The sequence below is a fragment of the Balaenoptera physalus genome (assembly GCF_965194825.1).
Source record: "Balaenoptera physalus genome assembly, chromosome: 9".
Taxonomy (NCBI): Eukaryota; Metazoa; Chordata; class Mammalia; order Artiodactyla; family Balaenopteridae; genus Balaenoptera; species Balaenoptera physalus.
Window position 1 is genome coordinate 37,181,814 of NC_138888.1, and position 19,390 is coordinate 37,201,203.

At 37.9% G+C, this 19,390-nt stretch overlaps 1 protein-coding gene across 7 annotated transcripts in view; it reads right to left on the reverse strand.

Annotated features, from left to right (window-relative positions):
* The window catches only part of TPD52L1 (TPD52 like 1), a 97,235-nt gene that overhangs the window by 51,972 nt on the left and 25,873 nt on the right, over positions 1–19,390 (reverse strand). The window contains exon 1 of one of the 7 annotated variants that reach the window (XM_082474944.1): positions 15,191–15,269. The exons of the other annotated variants lie outside the window; for them this stretch is intronic. The gene's annotated coding sequence lies outside the window, so the exon portion shown is untranslated. Of the gene's footprint in view, positions 1–15,190; positions 15,270–19,390 lie in introns of those variants that run through there. 7 annotated transcript variants of the gene reach the window in all.

Here is a 19,390-nt window from a genome sequence, read left to right on the forward strand (position 1 = left end):
CACTGCTTTGTCCTCTAAGCCCAGGTCAAATGGTGCCTACACTGTGAAGCTTTTCTCTGAATTAACTGCTTCCTCATGTATGTGTCTTATCTGTTCTCACTGGTTCCGTTCCAACACTCACCATGTTGAATTTAGAGCTTATTAGTCCTTACCCATGAACTCTTCAAGAATAGAGACACTGTCATAATCATGTCTGAATCTCTAGCACTTAGCACCGTTGTGGCATATAATAGGAGAATTATTGGAACCTCCAGCCAAAAATCACCAAGAAAATAGAAAAAACAAGAAGGATCACTGGATCAAGGAGACCTTTCTGAGCAAGAGTCACAGAGTCTTACAAATTGCAATCAAATATCAAAATCACGGACCATTTTTAAAAAGCCATACGTGGGAAGATAGATTTTTTACATACGTAAGAACGAATATGTAGAATGAATAGATGAGTCTTTTCAATTGTGTCAATGTTATCATCAAAGAACAGTATATATACAGTATATGTATAAACCATTAAATAACTCATTCACTTTACAGTTTTGGTATCAGTGGGAGACAATGCACACTTCTAAATCATGAATGGTGGTTTTTATTTCAAACGTAGAGTGGGCGAAGGAACATGCATGAAGAAATCTTAACTTACACAAACTGAGCGAAATGGACCCAGGCAAAGGGGGTCTGGCTTTTCGAAGGTGGCTGAGGAGACAGTGCCTTTGGAGACAGCCGGGGAGGTACAGGGAGAGCATACAGTTCCAGAGCTCCCGCCCTCCCTCTCAGACAGTGCTCACACGCCCACCGCAATCAGAAGTCTTCAGAAGCCAGTCGACTGTCCCACACTCGCAGACACACAAGCCTTTGCTCACTCTGGGGATAAATGACTATTGAGGAACATTTAAAAATTAGGTCACACTGAATTATTGAGAAACTGTGTATATTATTTGTCTCTATTTTGTGAAAACATTTCTGATATTTTCAATGCACATTTTTTCAAAGAAAATATGTATTTAAATCTGTGGCTAGTACAATTTTGTACACATGTAGTCAATTTTCAACACATTTTTAACAAATGACTAAATCTAGAACTATTTTTTTTAAAAAAGATCAAACTATCTTCAGAATTTATGAATGGAACTTATGGCATGCTAAACATAGAAGCAGGAAGCATCCTAGCCCTCTTTCAAAATCCTTCCCAGTCGGTGGCAAACAAAACTTAAAAACCAGTCTTCAAGTAAGATGACTGAAAGAAGGGTTTAAATAATAATCATGGCTTTAAAATGTATGTTCTTTTAGAAAGGTGCCACCGCAGAAGTTCAACACAGACTATAAAACATGGCAGTGATGCCAGGCTCACCTATGTATCCCAGGCAATCCAACCCAGGCAGGCAGGTGGTAATCACCCACTAAGGAGACTTCATCTAATGATGCAACAAGGTGGAAACACAAGGCAAGTCGAGCTTTAAAAACTGCCCTATGATTCTAAAGCATTCTTGTGCAGTAAGTCATTTAAACATTTTCATCAACGTCTGATATTTTGTGATACAAGTGCTCAATTCTAGCACATTTTCTTCTATATTAAGGCAAGCTAAACTTGATTATCTTTTTCCTTTAGAGTTTCATTTGAATTGAAATAAGTGTCTAAACACAGAATTTAACACTTGACCTTTTCTTGGTTTTGTGTGTCATGCAAACAGCAGTAATTATTTAGTAAATCATACAAATCTAGCAAAACATTTTTTAGGCTGTATGATTGGTAAAAATTAAAATCAATAAAATCCAGCCTTAGATCCTTCAATCCACAATCAAGAAACCAGCGGAGTAGATAGGGTTGCTTATTTAAATTCAAACAAACAAACAAAATACCTTTACTTTTGTTTTCTTTCACCACAGTCAGATTTAGTTTCATAGCATTGTCTAGATTTTATAGGCTCTTTGTTTCTTTAAGTGCCAGAAGAGGTCAGTATTGTTATGTTATCATAATGTATGTTCTTTTTCCTAAGGATGAAGGAAAATGAGCCAAACTTGCCCTTTTTTGCTATGACTTTTCAGTCAGATGGGTTTCTCAACCCCAGCACTATTCGACATTTGGGGCCAGAGGATTCTTTGTTGTGGAAGACAGTCCTGTGCATTGTAGGATGTTCAGTAATTTATTTAATTTATTTAATTAATTAATTAATTTAATTTAATTAATTTATTTATTTTATTTAATTTAGGGCTTCTGCCAGATAGATACCAGTAGTACCTTTCCCACAGCTGGGACTATCAAACTGTCTCCAGACACTGCCCCGTGTTTGCAGGGCAAAACCACACCCAGTTGAGAACCATTAAGGAAGCTCTCCTGGGGCACAGAGGCAGCCCCACATCCACAATCATGGCTGCTGGGAAGGAGCTGACACTTGTGTTCTTCACGTGTCAGGCCTTAGGTCAAGGGGTTCGATGCTCATTAATTCATACGGTTAGGCATCACTACCCCTAATTTATAGATGAGAAAATTGATGTTCACAGAGAGAAAATGGTCGAGCCAGGCTTCCCTGCTTTTTCTATATTCAGGCAACTTATCATCTTAGTGTGTCCCTAGGCCTCCCAGCTCTGGAAGCTGCTCATGTGTTTGCAAATAGATTTCCCTTACTCCATGCATCCAAACGTGTGTAGAGGGGTAGAATTGGGGCAGCCACTGCAAGTGAGTAGAAATGTAAAATAAAGAAGAATTTTGTGATTTTTTTTCCATCTCCAGTGAATAACTGAAAAATCACTTAACTGGCCACTACACGTTTCAAATACTACACAAGATGCCTTCAAAGGCAACAGACACAGAAGACTCAAATTGCCTTAAAGGGTTTAAAGTACTGTAAGAGCCTCCCAGTGGCTGAGAGCCTTTGCGGTTGCCTCTGCTGTAATCAGGATTCACTGGAAACTAACCGCAGATATTCTGTCCCTAAAGGTGGACAGACCTTGAGCTCCTCCATTCAGGAAGCAAAGCAGAGTTCAAGATCAAATGAAGATGGGGCTGAGAGCCAGGGTCTCAGCTTGAAGCCCTGGGCACAGTCCTACTTCCTGGTAGTGCTTTCACAGTGCTGACCTTCCCAGATCCTGACCCTTACTTATTTAACTGGGGCAACGGGCTCACTCAGAGGGCCCTGGGCTACCTGATCCCTCAGCCAGCCTCACGCTGACCCAGAGCGGCAGAGGCGCTGGCCAGCCTCACCCATGTGGACACCAGCAGTGACTGTTAGTAACCACACTTGGTTGTGACATTCCCTACCTCTCTCTTTTATTTTCTTTTATTCTGGAGACACTAGTGACTCTACTGTCTCAGGTAAAGGGCACCCAAATGCCTCTTTGAAAATTGGGTGGTGCAACCCCTCACCTCTGAGGTTTAGTGGCCATCATTCAATTCCCTTTGGGTTCTTCCACGTCACCAATTACGTATACTTTCGTTTACTTAGTTCCTGCCACCCATCTGAATCCTTAGCACTAAGATGAAAGGAAAAGTAACTTGGCAAGTTTTTAATAATCTTTTGGGGTACAGCTTGGTTGAGAGTAATCACTGGAAAAGCAATCTTGTTTCTGAAGTGTGGTCTAACTTTAAGAAAGTATTAAATTATATGTTATTTTAGAAATAACTAGTTTGCACACCTGATTAGAACGTTATATTTTACTTTGGGTAGAAAATAGCCTTTGCTTAAAAAAATTCGTCCAACTGTTCTGCCTCTTACAGTCCTGAATCGTACACTTGACCCTCAAAAAAGTCTTTACTTTAGGGTCTGGCAGGACGAAAGAGAGAAATGCCTCCTGATTTGGGGGACAAACATTTCGCTAAAATAGTCCACTGTAGAAAAGGAACTCAAAAGAGACATGAAAATGAGAATGCAGAAAAATAAGAAAAGTTACATTTCCTGCATTCCTGAGCATATGAGCTTGATTCATACCACTCAATATTGAACTGGATCAAGGGGCAGATATGTGCTGTTTAGAACTATTTAATGAGAGATTATGAAGAGAACAGACCTACCAAGATGAAAAAGTAAAATGGTTCAAGGATTTAGAAGGTCAAAGTGATAACACATAAACAGAGATTTTAGTCTAGAAAAGTGACATCTCTAGAGACTGTTCATATAGGGAGGCGTGTTAAAAGGAAAAGGACAGCGGCTCTTCTTTTCAGCAAGCAATAAGAAAGGTGAAATAAAATTTCAGCAGGCAAGATTAAGAGTCTATGTTTGGAATATTTTCAGATTATAAATTAAATGTAGTTCCTCATGATCTAGAAAAGGTTGGGAAAATCCTTTCCGGAGCGCCTTAGTGGGAGATTCACCACGTGCGTGTTCTGATTAAAAGCACAGACTTGTCCAGCTATCTCTGAGGCACAGTTTTAAGGTTGTTGCTTTTATTTCCCTGCCTAATGATTTAGGAATATGACTACACTTTTCCTACTAAGGGGGAGGAATCCGGATGCTGGGTCTGCCACTCACTGGGTAAGTGGCTCCGATCAGGAATCTGCCTCACTCTCACCTCTGTGCCCCATGTGTGAAATAAGCGGCACAGCATGTCACAGTCATAAATCTGTTCAGATACCATGGTGATGAGGGAGGTGGAGAGTCTAAGAATAAAGTCTGATATCAAATACACAAATATGAGGAAAAAGAAAAAGTTCTATTTCCACTGAAACTTGTTATACAATTTTAATGGACTCTCTGATAAATACCAAAGTACATATTATGGATAAAATAAACATTTATTTCAAGTACATTACTCAGTGTCATGTATCTTATATAAGCTTACAGAAAAATAACCATTTAACATGTAGTATATTTCTTAAAAATAATTTGGTGATTGTTGGTCTTGCACTGAGACAGAAGGCCGGATGATAATTATTTGTATTTCCTTTATTTGTAGGGCGACATACCCAAACTTGTTTCAACATTCAAACTGTAATTAAGCTCTTACATTACTGAAACGGTAATTAAAACTTTGGAACTGCCCCAGATGTTTCTTTGGCTAATGTAAGTTCATGTTTGATCTTCTTCTTATCTCTCTGTGACAGTCAAAAGGATTAAGGATATGAGATGAGGTGTTAAAATAAAATATAGAAAGTCTTATAAACAACCACAACTTTGGAAGCTGTGGAAAGCTTATCTTTCCTCGTTTTCCTGAGCCTTTGATGATTCATACATTTAGAGCTAAATTTAAGGGCATCACTCCAGGTCAACTGAATTGGAATCTTTGAAGTCAACCTGGCACATCTGTGTTTTTTTAAGCCCCACAGGTGACACTGGTGTGCAGCCAATGTTGAGAACCACTAATTTTAAATAATATAATATGATGTAAGGGGTGCCACTGTGAAACCGGCCGTGGTCTAGTTCTTAGATAAAGCCTCTGCTCTCACGAACCTTAAGAGACGCTTGATGAGCAGATAAGCAGCAACTCTCGTGGCTGTGGCAGTGCTATGGTACAACAGGGCACGGTGACAGAGCAACTGGAAGCAGGGTTTCTGTCTCAACACATGACCAACAATGATTTCAGAAGTCAAAGGAAGCCTCGCTAAGATGGGTCAGGTGTGCTGGCTCCAAGAATGGGCTGAAGTTTAAAACTCCCAAAAGGAAAGAGATCTCCAGGGAGAGGTAACAGCTAGTTCAAAAGCCCTAAGGTTAAAATTTCTGCTTGGAACATCAAAGAATCAAAATATGCAAGTGATGATTAGAGCAACTCGAGATGACAATGCTGATTTGCCCAGTATTACCAGGGAATGTCACATCAGTTCCTTTTCCATAGATCTAAAGTTTACTTAATGTTAAAGCATTTTATACAAAATCTTTCTCTCATTAAAGGGTGATACAAAAAATGCATGACATGCTTCTTACCCTCAAAGAACAGAGAGCCTTAGTGTACTCAGCTAACTATAAATAAAGAATGTATTAAACACTTTAGCCAAGGTCTAAACAATGTATTATTAGCATAAATAAGAAATGTTTAATCCAAAAACTAATCCTGAAGGTCTTCACAGAGATAACATTGTTTGATTTTGGTCTTACAAAATAGGAGAATTTTGACAGGGAGAGATGGGGAGGGAGATCTTGTAGGAAGAGCACTGGCAAAGTATAAGAACCAAAAAAGTTCAGGTATAGTACAAGAATGAAGAGTTGCTGAACTATCTGAAGTTAGGCTTTTAGGGGAAGGGGTTAAGGAATGTACCAAAAAGGATGTTTGGTCTAGATCACAGAGGATCCTGAATTGGAAAAAAGATGGAAAGGAGACTGGAGGGCGGAGAGGAAAAGAGAAGCACAGGTTTTTGAGCAGAGGAGTGACAGGATGTACTTAAGGAAGAAAACACGACTTTCCTGATGCTATGATGGGCTCACGGATGACCTCAGGGGCTGCTGAATTATGAATGGCCCTTTCATCCTTAAACAGAAAGCCCAGAAATGCTGAGCTTCCAGATCTATCCCTGTTTCTTCCAGATTTTTCCCTGTTGTGAACTGCCACTTCTAATTGATTGCAAACTAGACGTTGCCAAGGGAAACAAAAAAGTCGCACTCAATATTAATCATGAATTGAGTAAATAAGCTTGAATTCCAAAGGTGGTCCTAGTCAGCTCTAAGGGACTAAAAGGCATGGAGCCTTGTATTCGTTTTCTGGGTTTTTTGGGGGGGTTTTTTTAGATTTTTTTTTTTTTTTCACGTGGACCATCTTTAAAGCCTTTATTGAATTTGTTACAACATTGCTTCTGTTTTATGTTTTGGTTCCTTGGCCGCAGGCATGTGGGATATTAGCTCCCCGACCAGGGATCAAACCCACACCCCCTGCATTGGAAGGTGAAGTCTTAACCACTGGACAACCAGGGAAGTCCCTGTATTCATTTTTTAATTTTTTAATTCTTTTACTTTTCAGAAGACTTTTCCACAGAATTCTCTGGCTGTCTAAATCATGACGATCTAAAAGAATGGATCTATAAATAGAACTGTCAGTATTATCCTCAAGAAAAACAAAAGCGCTTTGGGTTGTGAGATCCTTGAAGGCCTGGGAGTGGCCTTCACCCCCCACCAACTCCCCACTCAGTCTTGCAAGTCTCAAAGGAGAACTGCTCCGCAATGAACATATCACAGCTTTGCACCTTTACTAAGGTTGATGCTGGAATTGGGAGAGGAGGAAACACAAACCTAGAGTCCAACATATACACATCAATATCTATACCTAGGTATATAGATTCATATATAAAATGAATATATATTTTCTCATATATGTATTTTTTATTTTCTCATATATGTATGTTGCTCATATATGTATATTTTCTCATATATGTATTTTTCATGTATATGTGTTTTGCATATGTATGTTTTCCAGGTGTATATGCACTTTATATACATGTTTCCCGTTTTATATACATACATTTCTCATATCCATAGAGGCTGTTTTCCAGCCTGCCTTAGCACTCTGCTGCTGTGTGCGCCCCCTGAAGCTATGCCATCACAGAGAGAACGCCTTACACAGAAAGTCACAGAAAAATTGCTTGCGGATTTGTTAGCCTTCCTTCAGCCCAGTGGTTCTCAGCTACTTTCCATCACGGTGCCCCTAAGGGCTGTAGCACAGCCCTCAGAACAGTACTCAGTGTGGCAGTGAGTGGCAATGGTGAGGACAGGCACTCCCCTATTCTGTCTACCCAGGAAAGTACATCAGAATAGGACAAAGGAGGGGAGCAGAGAGGAGGGAGGAGGGACATGGGAAAGGAGAATATAAACACAAGCAGCTTGAAAACAAATTCTCTAAGTCCTTGTGCCCTACCCCACTGGGGACAGGTCGTAGCCCCAGTCTCCACCCTCTATACTGAGAATCGCAATATCACTTAAGAATGTCTCTTTTGGAATAAGATGGGCCTGAATCTAGTCCTGGCAACACAATTATTAGCTGAGCAATCCTGGCTATCTCACTTAGCTTCTCTAAGCTTCACTTTCCTCATCTGTAAAATAGAGAAAATAATAGTAACTACCTCAAAAAGTTGTCTGGAAGATTAAATGAGATTAAATTATGTAAACTCTTGGGTACAATGTTTAACACACAAGGATAATGAATAGATGTTAGCAATGATTATTATAAACAATCAGCCAGGCAGAGCTGAACTGCTCCGTCAGTGCCCTTATAATTAAATGCTTGCCAGGGAAGACATGGATGCTAATAAAATCTTTCAAGAAATCAGGTAGGACACTTGTGACAGAACCAGCTCTCACTGGAGTGGCCACATATGGGCCTGACTTTATCAGTAAGGTATGTGTGCGGGTCCAGTGCAGAGCACAGGGGAGGCGAGCCCCACAGGGGTCAGTGCAGACTCAGGCCCACCACCAAAGCAGACCACTGTGGCAAAGTCCTTGGCTGGTGTTTGGAACCACAGCTAATATTCTCTTTTCTCTCCGAGCTCTTATTAACTCTCAGAAAAGTGGACTTAAAAAAAAAAAAAAAAAGTGGACTTAACCTAGCTGGTAAGTTAACAAAGGGGAGAAAAATCAATGCTTACTTCCTTAGAATTGAAGATGGGCAGACAGCAGGAAGACTCCCTTATGAGGTGCTGCTGTACTAAAAAAACAAAACAAAACAAACCCAACCCCTTCTTCTTTCCCATGAGGTGCTAGTAGCACAGCCCCTGGTGGCCAGGTGACGTCATAGCAGGTGTTTTTCCACTAGGGGGACAAAGTCTGCATAAGTCACATCTGCATGTCTATTTCTCCTCCCCTTAGTAGGTTACGTTTCAAGTTACTAGCATGTACATTTTGGGATCCTGCTGAGGCACTTGCAGATAAGGAAAATAAGGATTTTCCTTTTTTCTCCAAATGTGTATTGCTATGGATTAACCCAAACGAACTTCACGATGCTGGTTCTGAAACCCTCGGCATTAAGGGCAGGTGTCAACATGGCCGGGTGATAGTCACATGCCTAGAGCTAAATGTCTGGTGTCCTGAGTGCTAGCCCGGTTCATCAGGAGAACACCAATTTCCACCTGGAGTCAAAGTCATCCTCAACCCCCCTACCCCCCACTAGTCTCCTGCAACAGAGGCCCTGAGGGAATAATGATGAGAGGACAGGTTTCTCCAACAACATGATCAGGAGAGCTTGGTGGCTGTGTAGTAGCTATTTCAGGTCCTTCATTCATAATTCTGTTCACATCTTTTATGATTCTACTTTGTGCCTTGAATAGCAAGTTCCATATGTTATTATACCATGTGAATATTGGTTCTTTTTTATTTTTCTTGAACTTACCTTTTAAAAAATAGTAATAGTTCATAATGACAAGGTATGTAGATGTCCAGTGAGCAGAAGAAGGAGAGAGAAAAGTCAAGTATCAGAAGGCCAGTGAGGACGTCGATGTCCCACAGTTGTTCATTTCTTCCTTTGCTCTGAGCTCTCTCCCTCCTCAGATGTTAGGGAGAGAGACACACTCAGAGAATGTTTGGCTTTATACTTAGGATATCTGCACCCTGTTTCTCTATACTGACAAACTACATGTGAGAATAGCCAGCCAAATGGGAAGTACTGCTGTTCTTGGGCATCTACAGTGCTGCACCAGTGATACCAGTGGGTAGGTTCCTCTACACTGTTTCAGTTAGAAGAAATAATATTATTCACCCAGTTTTGAACGCATCATTATCCTTTCACCATTTCCTTCTGAAATTAAAGAAAAATAATTAAGTCCATATTTTGATGGAACCCGGAAGGGGACATTCAGTCTCTCTCTTCTTCATTTAGGAATGCCTGTGCTCATGGAAACACATCAAGCAAATGGACGATGGGTGAGATCCAAGTGTCAAAGGACAGTTTGTTCTCCTGCAAAAGCATCCACTAGGAAATAAGGCTAGGAATATTACTGACAATAAAAGAATGGAGAAAATATTAATTTGAACAAAATAACCAAACAGACACCAAGAACAAAACAAAATCCCAAGGGAACCAAGGAATGATTCAATTTTAGAGAAAACGTTGGTTATAGTTTGGAAGACAAGTGAATTTAAAATCTTGTTAAGAGTCCATATAACATCCTATGATACAATACAAACCGCTGTAATCAATAAGTAGAGTGGAGGCGACAGTAATGGATGGCTCTGTATTATCTCCTTAGTATAGCAAAAGAGAATATATCGAGCACATCATAAAAACTCCGAAGCATGCTGATGTAATGTTGATGGCGTTCAGCCTCATCGATTTCCTACCATCAGTCTGGGTTTTGCAGTGACTCCCACATGCCACCTACTTCAGTACTGTTTTCAGAGAGTAAGACCTAGGACTTATTCTGAAAATGAGGCACCAGGGACAACAGTTTATTTCACTTGGGACTGGTCATAAATTTGGTACCTTATTTTTTGACAGTCCGACAAACCAAGAAAGACATATTAATTCTTGCCAGCCACAAAATCACAGCTGATAGTTCAAATTATGACCAATATAGTTCAGAGAACCTGTTTCTACCCTGGTACTTGAGGCTGTCTTCATCTACAGAAAGATGTGGACTTAGGAGCAGAAAGCTCTATCTATACTTCCTCTCCATCCTAACCTAAAATACTTCAATGTTGGTAGAGAATTCTAGGATGGGAAGGCAAATGGAAAGGGAAATTTTAGGAGGACCTATGATTTGACTTTCAATGTCTCAGCATACCCTTTTTGTTATGTGTTTTGTCAACTATAAGTATTGCTATGGCTCTTACTCTACATTCTTCTTTCTGTGATGCTTATTAAACAACGTGAAAACAAAAATGGCTCAATTTATTTCAAATACTCATGTTATAAGGTAACAAAATCAAGTCCCTACAATATTAGGTTTGGATCTACTTAGGAGTAAAAAGGGAAGAACAATGAGGTTGTTGAAAGAAGTCTTATGGAAAAGTACCAAGAAGAGAGAGGTTGCCAATCCCCATCTCTGTTCTTTCCCCCTGTGATGAACTATCTTTGGACAACACCTGAAAAATCAAAGGCATTAATGTTAATCACTAGGAAAAACATGTTAGATGAAAAAGATAGAGTTGATGGCAGGATATAAAGCCTTTTTTTCCTAATGAATATCTAAAAATGTTTGTTATACACATCTTAAATTAGGTATACTATAAAGGATGCCGTAGGCAGAGTCCATTGTCCGCCTTCTTTTTGAACTTTGCTGCTCCCAAATCCTGTTAGATATAACACATGTCATTTTCCTTTGTGGTCAAAGTATGAGTCAGGTTTTTAAACACTTCCACCTTCAGTGCCTGCATCAGTCACCTCTGTGATTATGACCCACACAAATTCTGTATTTGGAACGAGGTGCACAAGTGATCTCTACTGGTCCTGAGAAGAATTAATTGAGTGGTTTGCCCAACTGGGATAATTACTATAAGAGAATATACTTAATTGTTGTTATGTATGGTTTGGAAATTCTTTTCTTTCCATTTAAGCATATAATTTTAAAGCCTAAGTGGAAAAGATAATCTAAGAATGTTTAGGGCAGAGGTGAAATCAACTGAGATGCCTTCTATTTACACCAAGACAACCTGCCTTCTTATGACAGACCCAACCGCTGGAGAAAAATCATTACCTAAGGCATCTACCACAGCAGGAAAAAAAGTATTTGCTCCCACTTTAAGCTAATTCTCTAAAAGTATCACAATGCTTTGCCTAAGACTGAAAACTATCTTAAGGAACCTGCTCCCTGAATGTCTTCCACATAAGCTGGCCTTACTGGCATATACTCAATAAAGCAAAGCACACCTAGGTCTGGATTTGACCTCACTGAGTTACTGCCTTGCCAGCCCAGTGGAAATCTTCTGACCGTGGAATGCCATGCACGCAGCTTGATAGGAATCTTCTAATGCAGTATTTTTTCAAACTGTAGGTCACTACCCCATTTAGTGGATCACTAAGTCAACTTAATGGGCCATGACTAGCATTTTTTAAATGAAATAAAACAAAGTAGCCTAGTAATATGACAGATGTATTAGTTTTATTCCTTTTATCTGTTTGATGATTTCTGTTTAAAGTCCTCATTTGTTTTCTACATATTTCTATATTTTTCTTCTTTGTTTTTATAATGTGTTTTTAAAAAATCTATTTTACTGAAATATAGTTGATTTACAATGTTGTATTAGTTTCTGCCATACAGCAAAGTGAATCAGCTATACATATACATATATCTCCTCTTTCTTGGATTTCCTTCCCATTTAGGTCACCGCAGAGCACTGAGTAGAGTTCCCTGTGCTATACAGTAGGTTCCCATTAGTTATCTATTTTATACACAGTATCAATAGTGTATATATGTCAATCCCAATCTCCCAATTCATCCCACCCTTTCCCCCTTGGTATCCATACGTTTTCTCTACATCTGTCTCTATTTCGGCTTTGCAAATAAGATCATCTATACCATTTTTTTTTAGATTCCACATATATGCATTAATATGTGATATTTGTTTTTCTCTTTCTCACTTACTTCACTCTGTTTGACAGTCTCTAGGTTCATTCACATCTCTACAAATGACCCAATTTTGTTCCTTTTTATGGCTGGGTAATATTCCATTGTATATATGTACCACATCTTCTTTATCCATTCCCCTGTTATGGACATTTAGGTTGCTTCCATGTCCTGGCTATTGTAAATAGAGCTGCAATGAACATTGGGGTGCATGTGTCTTTGTGAATTATGGTTTTCTCTGCGTATATGCCCACTAGTGGAATTGCTGGGTCATATGGTAGTTCTATTTTTATTTTTTTTGAGGAACCTCCATACTGTTCTCCATAGTGGTTGTATCAATTTACATTCCCACCAACAGTGCAAGAGGGTTCCCTTTTCTCCACACCCTCTCCAGCATTTATTGTTTGTAGATTTTGTGATGGTGGCCATTCTGACCAGTGTGAGGTGACACCTCATTGTAGTTTTGATTTACATTTCTCTAATAATTAGGGATGTTGAGCATCTTTTCATGTGCCTCTTGGCCATCTGTTTGTCTTCTTTGGAGAAAAGTCTATTTAGGTCTTCTGCCCATTTTTTGATTGGTTTGTTTTTTTGATATTGAGCTGCATGAGCTGTCTGTATATTTTGGAGATTAATCCTTTGTCAGTTGCTTCGTTTGCAAATATTTTCTCCTGTCTGTCATGTTAGTAAATAAAATGGGATAAATTTGCCTCAAGAGAAAAATTTCTCCAAAGAGATCATAAAGCACAACCCAACTACACCTGCATAAAACTATCTAAAAACTATGTGAGTTGGAGGAGGTCAAAGATAAAAGTATGGGAAATGGTATACCAGATGGAGGTAAATGGTGAAAACAAACAAAAACAAAATAAAAATAGACAGCTGAAAATAATAATAATACAAGGCAAGATTATAGTCAAGGTAAAAACCAGTCATGAGATAAAGAGGAGCATTTCATAAAGAAAACCATCACAAGTGGATGCCTAACCAAATCACCCCAAGATGAAATACTAAACATGAACAGTAGAGGTAATACTAGCATTTGCAGGGGTGAATCCAGGCCATTTCCTGGGGCTACTGGTTGTGACATCATGGAGCGTATAGTCCCCCATTGTCCCCTTCCAGGAAATCTGTTGACACCCTATACCCAAGGCTCTTGTTGGAATATTTCAGTTGCCTTATATTTTCTGGCTGCTGTAGTGAAAGTGTGAGAAGAAATCACTTCACAATGCCTTGGTTTCCAGGTTCTTGCTGTGAGGACCTGTGACATCTGAGATGGCCTAGAAATTACTGACAAACATCCATTGGCCTTCCTTGAGCAGAGTATTTTGGACTTTCTTCCTTATGATTTTCCCATATTATTTCCTTTCTTTTCGAATGAATTGCTGTGTTTAATTCTGGTTTCTCCTCTATTACATTGAGAGCTATGTCCTCTAGTTTTTTGTTTTTCTTTTTGTCCTCTAGTTTTGTTCTATTATTGATTCCTAGAGGATTTTAACACTCATACTTAAAAATATATACTTAAAAGTCCAAAGTTTAACAATATTTGTACACTCTCCTTAAAAATTATAAAATGCTGAACATAATCCCTCTTCCTTTTACATATTTATAAAAACTCAAATTTTTAGTTCTGTCTTTTTAAACCTAAATGTTTCATTTTTCCAAACAGTCAATTTTCATTTGGATTTCCTTACCTATACTGATTTAATTTTCAGAATTATTTCTTGTATCTTCTTCTCCTCCTCCTTCTTCCTCTTCTTCTCCTTCTCCTTCTTATACTTCCTTTAGAAGTAACTTTAATGATGGCTTATTGGCACTAAAATCATTTTTTTCCACTAAAATATTTGCTGTGGGTACATTTCTGGGTTTTCAATATTCTCTGCTGCATTCTGGCCTCTGTTGCTTATAAGATGCCCGCCATCCAGTGGTTCAGAATCTGCCTACCAATGCAGGGGACATGGGTTCGAGCCCTGGTCCAGGAAGATCCCACATGACACAGAGCAACTAAGCCCACGCGCCACAACTACTGAAGCTCACGTGCCTAGAGCCCATGCTCTGCAACAAGAGAAACCACCACAATCAGAAGCCTGCGCACCGCAATGAAGCCCCCGCAATGTGCCCCCGCTCGCCACAACTAGAGAAAGCCCACGCACAACAATGAAGACCCAATGCAGACCCAAAAACTAACTAAATAATTTTTTAAAAATTAAAAAAAAAAAAAAAGATGCCCGCCATCAATTTTTTTTCTTTGTAGTTAATCTGTGTTCTCTTTATGGATACTTTTAAGATGTGTGTTTTACCTTTATTGTTCTCTGCGGTATACCTCGGAGAATTGTGGTTTAGTTCCAGACCACCTAAGTAAGGTGAGTGTCACAATAAAGTGAGTAATAAAAATTTTTTGGTTTCCCAGGGCATATAAAAGTTATGTTTATACTATAGTATAGTCTATTAAGTGTGTGATAGCATTATGTCTAAAAATATATACCTTAAAAAATGTAGACTAGAATAGAGTAGAAATTATTAGGAATGCACATAGTAAGGGCAAGTAATGTTTCAGGAAATTTTGTTTCAGTTTTAGCCATTATTGTATATATATATAAATATAAACACAAACATATACACATACACATATATGCACACACACACCAATGTAACAGAATGTAATATAAAATGTATTTGTTACTCTGTATCAAGATTTTAAAAGTTTGAAAAACACATCTAAGAAGGATGTTTAACTTTGTTTAATACAATATCTAAATTTTCACATACTATCACTATAATTACCTCTTTCCAACAAGGTAAGGGTGGGAGTCAACCAGGATGAGTGAGACCGCTTTTAGCCATACTTAGAATGCAGCTGTGGGAAGAAGAATCACACTTACTACAGGAAGAAGATCTACTGAAGGATAAAGATGTGCCCTTCCACTTAGATAACAAGTTGACAGAGGAAAGAGGCACTGTAAAGTTTCCACTGGAGTGACTAGTGTTCTCTGCTATGGTAACTTGTCCGAAACCTACCCAGCTGTGAAGGCTTTGGCAGAATGTACAATACGCTTGGATAACTATGGGATATCTTATTCAGCAGGTGATGCCATAAAACCTGGCCACCTTCTCAACAGAAACTTCCCAAACAAGATCTCTATTAGTTATTCTTAAAGGTGAAATGCTCCCTTACTCCTCCTTCTGAATCCCAGCTAAAACCCTTTATGCCTTAACACTATAAAAATCCTTGGTAAATGAGGAGGTATAAAAATAAAAGTGCATCTGACAGTTTCTGGATTTGAGATAACACAAGACTTTGTTTATTCTCTGGCAATGCGTGTATGTATGTGTGTGTGTACATGTACAAATATCTAATTACACATACACATGCACTTTTTTTGCCACTGTTTGAGAAAAATAGTATCATATTTATATACTCCTCTGTCTCTCACTATTCTTATTTAACAATTCACAATGAATATACATGCTAAATGGTATAGTTATAGCTAATTGTTTTAAGAGACTGGTGACTATTTCATGATAAGCAAATACTATATGTATTCAAGCATTGCCCCTTTGATGGACACTACTTACTTCACTTTTTTCTGGATGGGGAAGTGCCTACTATAATCAGTACGGCAATGAGTATCAGTGCGTGTATTATTACACAAGATAGTTTTAGTTCCAAAAAATTTCAAGAGAAGAATTTAAATTTTAATAGATGTTGCCCGATTGTTTTCCAAAAAGACTGATGCAATTCACACTTCAACCAGCAGCAAGCGAAAGTATTCCTTTCCTCCATCCTTCTCAGTTACTGGAGTTATCACACTTTTAACTTTTTACCTATCCAAAGTATATAACACAGTATCATGTCATTACTCAAATCTGCATTTGTATAATTAATTTAAGCATCTTTTCATATGCTGTTGGCCAACTGCATTTGCTTTTCTGTAAACCATCCATTCAAATAATTTGCCTATTTTCTATTGATATATGAAAGTATTAGATTTATTCATAGTTTATTGATATTAATCCATTAACTGCTATATGTGATGAAATTTTTTCTCCCACCTATTATTTGTTGATTGAATTTGATAATACTTTTTGTGATGTAAATACTTTAAAATTTTATGTAGGATAAAATGTTTATTATTTTTCTTTTCTGTGTTTCCTTTCTTAGTAAAAACAGTCTCCCCAGTTATTACATGGTACATAGCTATGTCACTTTTCTTTGAATATTTGCATTTTTTTACAGTAAAGATTTTAATCTATGTACAATTAATTTTTTAAGGCATAGAATAAGAGTCTGACTTTATTTTTTTCAAATAGTCAATTGTACTAGGACTTTGTTATTAAATATTTTCCACTAAATTACATATATTAAATTCCAGAATATTCTAATATCCATTCTGGACTCCATTTTGTGGTACTTATCTATGTTGGCAATACCATGCTGTTTTGAGTGACTTTAGGGTATATATTAATAGTACATAAGGTGGGACTTCCCTGGTGTTGCAGTGGTTAAAAATCCACCTGCCAATGCAGGGGACATGGGTTCGATCGCTGGTCGGGGAAGATCCCACATGCCGCAGAGAAACTAAGCCCATGTGCCACAACTACTGAACCTGCGCTCTAGATCCTGCAAGCCACAACTACTGAGCCCACACGCCACAACTACTGAAACCTTCACACCTAGAGCCCGTGCTCCACAACAAGAGAAGCCACCGCAATGAGAGTGTGCACCGTTAACAAAGAGTAGCCCCTGCTCGCCGCAACGAGAGAAAGCCCGTGCACAGCAAAGACCCAATGCAGCCAAAATAAATAAATAAATAAATATAAATAAAGTAGTAATATTTTTTAAAAAAAAAGTCCATAAGGCAACTCCCTCCCCCACTTAGCTGTCTTTATCATAATGCCTTGTCTAATCTCACATATTTATTCTTTATAGCGACTCTTAAGAGCATTTGTCCAATTCCAAAATATCTTATCTATACTGGAACTTTAAATGGACTTATATGAAATACAGTTATTAATTAATCTATTAAAGTTTTCAATTCTCCTTGGATTAATTTTGGTAGTTTATATTTTGCTATACTTCCTCTGGTTCAGGGGTCAGCAAACTATGGCTTGCAGGCCAAATCTGGCCCATTGTCCATTTCTGTAAATAAAGTTGTATTGGATCATAGCCATGCCCATTTGTTTTTATAATGTTTGTAGTTCCTTTTGTGCTACTGTGACAGAATAGAGTAGTTGTGACAGAGATCTATGACCTACAAAACCTAAAATATTTACTATATGTCCCTTTATAGAGAAAGTTCACAGGCAAAAACCGAAATAAATGAACAAACCAAAACAAACATGTAGATACAGAGTAGTGATTACCAGAGGGCAAGAGGGAGGCAGATGGTGAAATGGGTAAAGGGGGTCAACTGTATGGTGATGGATAGAAACTAAATTTTCATGGTGAGCACACTGTAGTGTATACAGAAGTAGAAATACAATGTTGTACACGTGAAACTTATATAATGTTATAAACCAAGGTAACCTCAATAAAAGAAAAGGAAGAAAAAGAAAAAGTTTGCAGATACCTGCTCTAGGTTTAAAATTTAGTTTCCAAAAAGTTATATGTGGTATTCTTCAGCTTCTAAAATTTCTTCAATATTTTAGTTTTGTTTCTTTTTTTACTTCTAACTTTGCTCTCTTTTTCTCTGGAAATAGGCTCTCAAGGGATGTGTATCTTTCCAAATATTAACTTTTGATTTACCCTTTCTACTATTTTTGTTGTTGCTGTTTTCATTCATTTCTGTTTCTATCTTTTAAAATTCTCTCTTCTTTTAGTGTGTTTTTTCTAGTTTCTTAAGTATTAACTTCTATTATTTGTGGTTACTTTGTATCTCATAGATTTTGGAGTGTTTTCCTTTTCATTGTTTTCTAGACAGTTCAGAATTCATTTTGATTTTTTCTTTGGCCCAAGTATGTTTATTTCAAAATTTTTTAAAATTTGGGGTTATATTTTAATATGTATTTCTAATTTCGTTGGACAATAAAAAATGTGGTCTGTTATACACTAACAACAAAATGTCACAAAGAGAAATTAAGGAAACAATCTCATTTACCATCGCATCAAAAGGAATAAACTACCTAGGAATAAACCTACCTAAAGAGGCAAAAGACCTGTACTCTGAAAACTGTAAGATGCTGATGAAAGAAACTGAATATGACACAAATAGATGGAAAGATATACCGTGTTCTTGGATTGGAAGAATCAATATTGGTAAAATGACCATACTACCCAAGGCAATCTACAGATTCAATGCAATCCCTAACAAATTACCAATGGCATTTTTCACAGAACTAGAAAAACACTTTAAATCTGTATGGAAACACAAAAGACCCTGAATAGCCAAAACAATCTTGAGAAAGAAGAATGGAGCTGGAGGGATCATACTCCCTGACTTCACACTATACTACAAAGCTGCAGTAATCAAAACAGTATGGTACTGGCAAAAAAACAGACATATAGATCAATGGAACAGGATAGAAAGCCCCAAATAAACCAATGAACCTATGGTCAATTAATCTATGACAAAGGGGGCAAGAATATATAGTGGAGAAAACACAGTCTCTTCAATAAGTGGTGCTGGGAAAACTGAACATCTACATGTAAAAGAATGAAATCAGAACATTCTCTAACACCATATACAAAAATAAACTCAAAATGGATTAGAGACCTAAATGTAAGACCATATACTATAAAACTCTTAGAGGAAAACATAGGCAGAACACTCTTTGACATAAGTCGCAGCAGTGTTTTATTGGATCCGCCTCCTAGTGTAACGAAAATAAAAACATAAATAAACAAATGGGACCTAATTAAACTTAAAAGCTTTTGCACAGCAAAGGAAACCATAAACAAAAAGACAACCTTTGGAAAGGGAGAAAATATCTGCAAATGATGCTACAGACAAGGGATTAAGTTCCAAAATATACAAACAGCTCATA